We start from the raw sequence: 6000 nt of genomic DNA, 5'->3' as shown, positions 1-6000 counted from the left end.
ATCCGGTTTTACCTTTTACTCTTGAAGATTGATCATAAACATTATGGATATGGATATGTGCATCTGAGATTGGTTATGAACGGTTGTTAACTTAGACCTCTTTAAACCTTTAACACGGGAGTTAAATACAGCGGGCAAACGCTTTCCGCGTACGGAGCACTGGTGCTAAGGAGCCGCCCCAGAAGGCCCGGCAGGTCCGGGTGTGGGGGTGCTCGGAGGGAGCCGGGAGGGCCCCGGGCCAATGCCTTCCACTTCCCCACGCCTCAGAGAGCTCACACTCAGCTCCTCGTAATGTTCTGACCGGCTTGGTGTTTGTCATTTCACTTTATTAAGTAAAGAGGAAATCAGGAAAGGAGGAATAGAGAGGGTCCCCGAGTTCATTCAGGAGCAGACCGAGAGATGCTCCGGTCCCGAGTCGGGCCGGTGGCGGGGTCAGGCCGGCGCCCGAGGGGGGCGAACGCGGACGCCAGGTCGCGCGGTTTAAATCTCCCGCCTTCCGCAGGGGGAGCCTGACACCTCCACGCACTGGTGCGGAGGGGCACTGGCTGCCGGAGGGCCGGGAGTCGGCGCGGGGCTCGCGGGCGGTGGCCGGAACGGGTGCCGGGACGGATCCCCGCGCGGCCGAACGCGACCCGAGGCGGCGGAGGAGCGGTGCCGGTAAGCGTCTGCGGCCTCCCGTCCGCCCCTCTTCCCCCTCAGGCGGCGGTCAGGCCCGGAGACCAAATCCCGGGTTCCCATGGCGACGTGGGGAGACGGGGGCGCGGCGGGAGGCTCCGGCCACACGCGCGCGCGCGCGGCTTCTCGGGGCCTTGCTGGCCTCCTCGGTTCTCACGGAGACCCCGGCCGCTGCCTGCGGTCTTCTCCCAGGCGAGGCCCTGCTCGGGGTTCTTCCGGCCTCCCCCCAGGCAAAACCCGCAAGGAGCGGTTTCTGGCGTGGCTGGGTCCCCTGCGGCCGAAAGGCGCCTCCGGGCCACGCTCGCTGTAGTGAACGAGCGCGGCAGCCTGGGGCTCGTTTGGGTGATTTCCCTCGGCGGTGGAGGTCGCTCATAATAGAGGCGGCGGCGGATCACCCGAACAGCCCTCAGGTGCTTCCCTGCTGACCTCTTTTTAACGTGGTGCTTATTTTTATTTCGCTGTTATTTTGTAATGGGAATGTCTTCCTTAAAAACTAATTGGCAACCGATGGATAAAAACAAAACATAGTAAATGTGCAGTTTGAGCTGAACTGCAGAATGCACGGGCCCGCGAGGGGCTCCGCGCACAGATTCTGCTCCTTAGGCCGGGAACCCGGCCCCACGGCACAGATCTGGCTCCTGGAAACGCGCGTCAGCTGGTCAGGTGCCCAGGTGATGTCAGTGGTCAGATACCTGATGCTCTAAGGAAGACGGAGAGGGGAAAGCGGGGAGTCTCATCCTGGCAGCTCACTCGCGATGCTGGGGCGTTGCCAGTAGAGGGGGTGGAATCATTTTTCGTGTAATAGATGATCTTGATGCACACAGCATAAAAGCTGTTATAAACTATGGGTCTCCGTAAAATAGATTGTTGGGAAAATAACATTTTTCCATGGTTTGGATTTTTCCCAAAAGTATTTATGTATTGATTTATTTCGTTCTGACTCAGGCGACGTACTGTAAGACGATATTACTTTAATCATCTTCACATCAGTATTTATGGAATAGCCACAGGTGCCTCATCCTTTAGTAGGAGTTAATTATATATTTACTGGCCGAGTAAACATCTCCGAATGGTATGTATGTATTTTTATGTGACCAAAATTTTAAATCGTTTAGTATTTGTTATCTGTGCCTATCATACCCAGTATTCTTTGAAATCTCTTTATTTAATACTTCAAAATGATTGTTTATCTAGTCGTTGAAACAGCTATGTGGAAGGCAGTGTTCTAATTACCAGTTTAATTTTAGAGTTAGAAGGGTGCTCGGAGATCAGCCAGTCCAAAGAGGAAAAATTGCAAATGTGAGAACTGGTGGAAAAAGTAGGATGCCATATCTTTATTATAAATATCATAAAAATATAAAACAAAGTTTATACCAGTTATGGAACTAGGACCAGATATCAAAATATTAGATACAAAATGGATAATATACTGTCTTGTTTTACTATACTGCCAAACTTTGTGATTTCATTGTGTGATTCTATATTTACATTTTTTCTGTACTTTTATACTTTAGCTTTTTCAGTACTCACTGTGCTTCCTTTAAAATTTTATTCTTTTTATATTCTTTAACAACAACAGATGGGATATGTGAAAGAGTTTTAAATATATCTGTAACTGGAAAGATTTCCGTGCTCGAAGTAGATTTTGTTATTTAATAATATTCTTATTACCCTGTTCCATTTTGTCTATTTTTCATTCATCACTGAAGTTTTGTGTTTTTTTCGGAAATCAAAATTTTCAAACTTGTGCTTGGATCCAGTATTCACCATTAAAAGTTAGTCACCTTCTATGTATCTCATTATTATTTTGCCATTATTGACTCACTTGCATATAACACTAGTGTTTTAAAATTCCTTTTTAAATTTAGTTGAGATAAAAAAATAAAGACTAAAGTAACACAATATCTATATTTACAGAGGCCGACATTAACAACTGTTAACATTTTGTTGTATTTCTTTCTAGTATTTTTTTAGATAAGGAAATAAAACATTTCCAATAAAGCTGAAGTCTCATCCCACTCATCTGTAACCAGGTACTCAACATCATGAGTTGGTATCTGTGTTTTGTGTTTTTTAAATTATATTTTATACGTGTCTATTATTGCATGTGTTTTTAAATTTTAAAGAAGTTACATCATATTGCATATAGCCTGCACTTGTGTTTTTCACTCAGTGTTATTTTATTTTATTTTAATTCTTATTTTATTTTATTTTTTTGAGATGGAGTCTCGCTCTGTCGCCCAGGCTGAGTGCAGTGGCACGATCTCCGCTCACTGCAAGCTCCACCTCCTGGGTTGACGCCATTCTCCTGCCTCAGCCTCCCGAGTAGCTGGGACTACAGGCGCCCGCCACCACGCCTGGCTGATTTTTTGTATTTTTAGTAGAGTCGGGGTTTCACCATGTTAGCCAGGATGGTCTCGATCTCCTGACCTCGTGATCCGCCCGCCTCGGCCTCCCAAAGTACTGGGATTACAGACGTGAGCCACCACGCCTGGCCTCACTATTATTTTAAAAATTGATTTGGATTGATATTGATAGTTTTAGCCACTGACGTATTTGTTTTAAATGTTTTTGTTGTTGTTGTTGTTTTGAGACGGAGTCTTGGTCTGTCACCCAGGCTGGAGTGCAGTGGCGCGATCTCAGCTCACTGCAACCTCTGCCTCCTGGGTTCAAGCGATTCTTCTGTCTCAGCCTCCCAAGTAGCTGGGACTACAAGCACATGCCATCACGCCCAGCTAATTTTCTTATTTTTAGTAGAGATGGGGGTTTTACCATCTTGTTCAGGCTGGTCTCGAACTCCTGACCTTAGGTGATCCACCCGCCTCAGCCTCCCAAATTGCTGGGATTACAGGCGTGAGCCACCGCGCCCAGCCTTAATTGTTTTATATAGTATTCTGTCATATGAATATACTACATTTTTATCTGTATAGCTTTTTATTAATATACTTAGATTGTTTCTAGTTTTCTATTACAATGCTAAAATAAGTAGACATTCATTTGGTAAATACTTATTGAGTATCTACTGTGTGTCTGGCACTGTTTGCTCACAAACAGATGAAAATCTCTGCCCACATAAAGCTTTAAATACCTAGCGGTGGAATTGCTAGGTCATGAGGTAGGAGCATGTTTAGTTTTATGAAAAACTGCCAGACCATTTTCCAAAATGGTTATACCATCTAATGCTTTCATCAGCAATATATGAGTTCTAGTTACTCACATTCTCACCAATTTTGGTGTTGTCAGTCTTTGTCATTTAAGCTATTATCGTGGATGTGTATTGGTGTATCATTGTGAGTTGAGAATTCATTCTTGCTCTTTTATCAAAAGTTTTTTTTTTTGAGGGGAAATTCAGATAATATACAATTAGCCTTTTTTTTTCTTTTTTACTTTGGCTAAACAAACCCAAACAACTGTTTCGAAGTGTACAGTTCAGTGATATTTATTGTTTTCACAGTGTTGTGAGATCACCAGCTCTCTCTAGTTTGAAAACTTTTTCATCACCCCATAAAAACACCCCTTACTCATTAATTACTTGGTTTGTAGTTTTTTTGTTGCTGAGTGGTATTCTATTGCGCAATATACTATAATTTGTTTATTCACCTGTTAATAGATATTCTAATTTTTGGCTATTTTGAATAAAGCTGGCAAGAACATTTACAGGTCTTTGGGCATATTTTTCATTTATCTTGGGCAAATACATAAGAATACAATTGCTGGATTGTGTGCGTTTCCAAGAAACTCAATTTTTTCTGAAGTGGTTATACCCATTTTATATTCCCACGACCAATGTATGAAGGTTCCAGTTGTTCCTCGTTGTTGCCAGCACTTTGAATTGACAGATTGGTTGTTAGCAAGATCAAATGGGGGTGTGCTGATATCTCTTTGTGGTTTTAATTTTTGTTTCCCTGATGAATAATGCTGTTGAACATATTTTTATATGCGTAATGGCCATTAGTATACAGTCATATACTGCATAAAGGTGTTTTGGTCAATGATGGACCACAGACATGATAATAGTCACATAAGATTGTAATAGCATATTTTTGTTGTACTGTTTCAGTGGTTAGACATGTTTAGATACACAAATACTTACCATCATTGTGTTGCAGTTGCCTACAGTATTCAGTACTGTAACATGCTATACAGGTTTGTAGCCTGGGAGCAATAGCCCCTAGGTATGTGGTAGGCTTATAACATCTAGGTTTGTATAAGTACATTCTATGATGTTCTCACAATGATAAAATCATCTAATGACACATTTCTCAGAACATATCCCCACAGTTAAGCAATGCATGACTGTATATGAATATCTTTTGTTAGTTTGCTCAAATAATTTATCTATTAAAATGAGATTTTCTTATTACTCAGTTATAATTATTCTTCATATATTCAGAACACAGGTCTGTTCATATGTGTGTGTATGTATGAAAAGTTTCTTCCAAACTTTTCATTTTCTGAATTGTGTTTTTCGAATAGCAATTTTAAATTTTGGTGAAATCTAACTTCTTGATTTTTTTTCTTTTATAATGCATGTTTTAAATAGTCTAAGAAATCATTGTCTGCCCCAAGGTTGCAAAGATTTTTTCTTCTGGGAATTTTACAGTTTTTTGAGATGGAGTCTCACGCTCTCGCCTGGGCTGGAGTGCAGTGGCACGATCTTGGCTCACTGCAACCTCTGCCTCCTAGGTTCAAGCGATTCTCCTGCCTCAGCCTCCTCAATAGTTGGGACTACAGGCACCTGCCACCTCGCCCAGCTAATTTTTTGTATTTTTAGTAGAGACGGGGTTTCACCATATTGGCCAGACTGGTCTCGAACTCCTGACCTTGTGATTCGCCCGCCTCGGTTTCCCAAAGTGCTGGGATTACAGGCGTGAGCTACCGCGCCTAGCCGGGAGTTTTACAGTTTTAAATTTTACATTTACGTCTGTTACACATTTTGAATTACTCTTTGTAAATGATGTTAATTAAGAGTTGAGCAATTCTTTTGACATATGGATATCTGGTTGTCCTTGTATTGTCTGTTAAAAGTCAATCCTTTCCACCAGTGAATTGGTTTGGCACCTCTGTTAGTCCATTTTGTGTTACTATAAAGGAATACCTGAGAATGCGTAATTTATAAGAAAAGCAGTTTATTTGGCTCACAGTTCTGCAGGCTGTACAAGAAGCATGGTGCAGCATCTGCATCTGATGAGGGCCTCAAGTTTCTTCCATCATGGAGGAAGGTGAAGTGGGAGCAGGCGTCGCATGGTGAGAGAGGGAAGGGGGCCACACTCTGTTAAACAGCCAGCTCTCACATGAACTTAGAGAGTAAGAACTCACTCATCA

At 42.8% G+C, this 6000-nt stretch overlaps 1 protein-coding gene across 3 annotated transcripts in view; it reads left to right on the top strand.

The window, feature by feature from the left end:
- Nucleotides 1-481: 481 nt before the first annotated feature.
- ICA1L (islet cell autoantigen 1 like) overlaps nucleotides 482-6000 on the top strand; it is an 89800-nt gene continuing 84281 nt past the window's right edge. The window contains exons 1-2 of one of the 3 annotated variants that reach the window (XM_054479153.2): nucleotides 482-657; nucleotides 1621-1747. The gene's annotated coding sequence lies outside the window, so the exon portion shown is untranslated. Of the gene's footprint in view, nucleotides 658-1065; nucleotides 1086-1620; nucleotides 1748-6000 lie in introns of those variants that run through there. The other 2 variants (XM_054479157.2, XM_054479155.2) reach the window with 2 other exon arrangements.

Source organism: Pongo pygmaeus, chromosome 11 (genome assembly GCF_028885625.2).
Source record: "Pongo pygmaeus isolate AG05252 chromosome 11, NHGRI_mPonPyg2-v2.0_pri, whole genome shotgun sequence".
Taxonomy (NCBI): domain Eukaryota; kingdom Metazoa; phylum Chordata; class Mammalia; order Primates; family Hominidae; genus Pongo; species Pongo pygmaeus.
The sequence above is the reverse complement of the archived record's forward strand: the minus strand, read 5'-3'. Positions and strand labels throughout refer to the sequence as shown.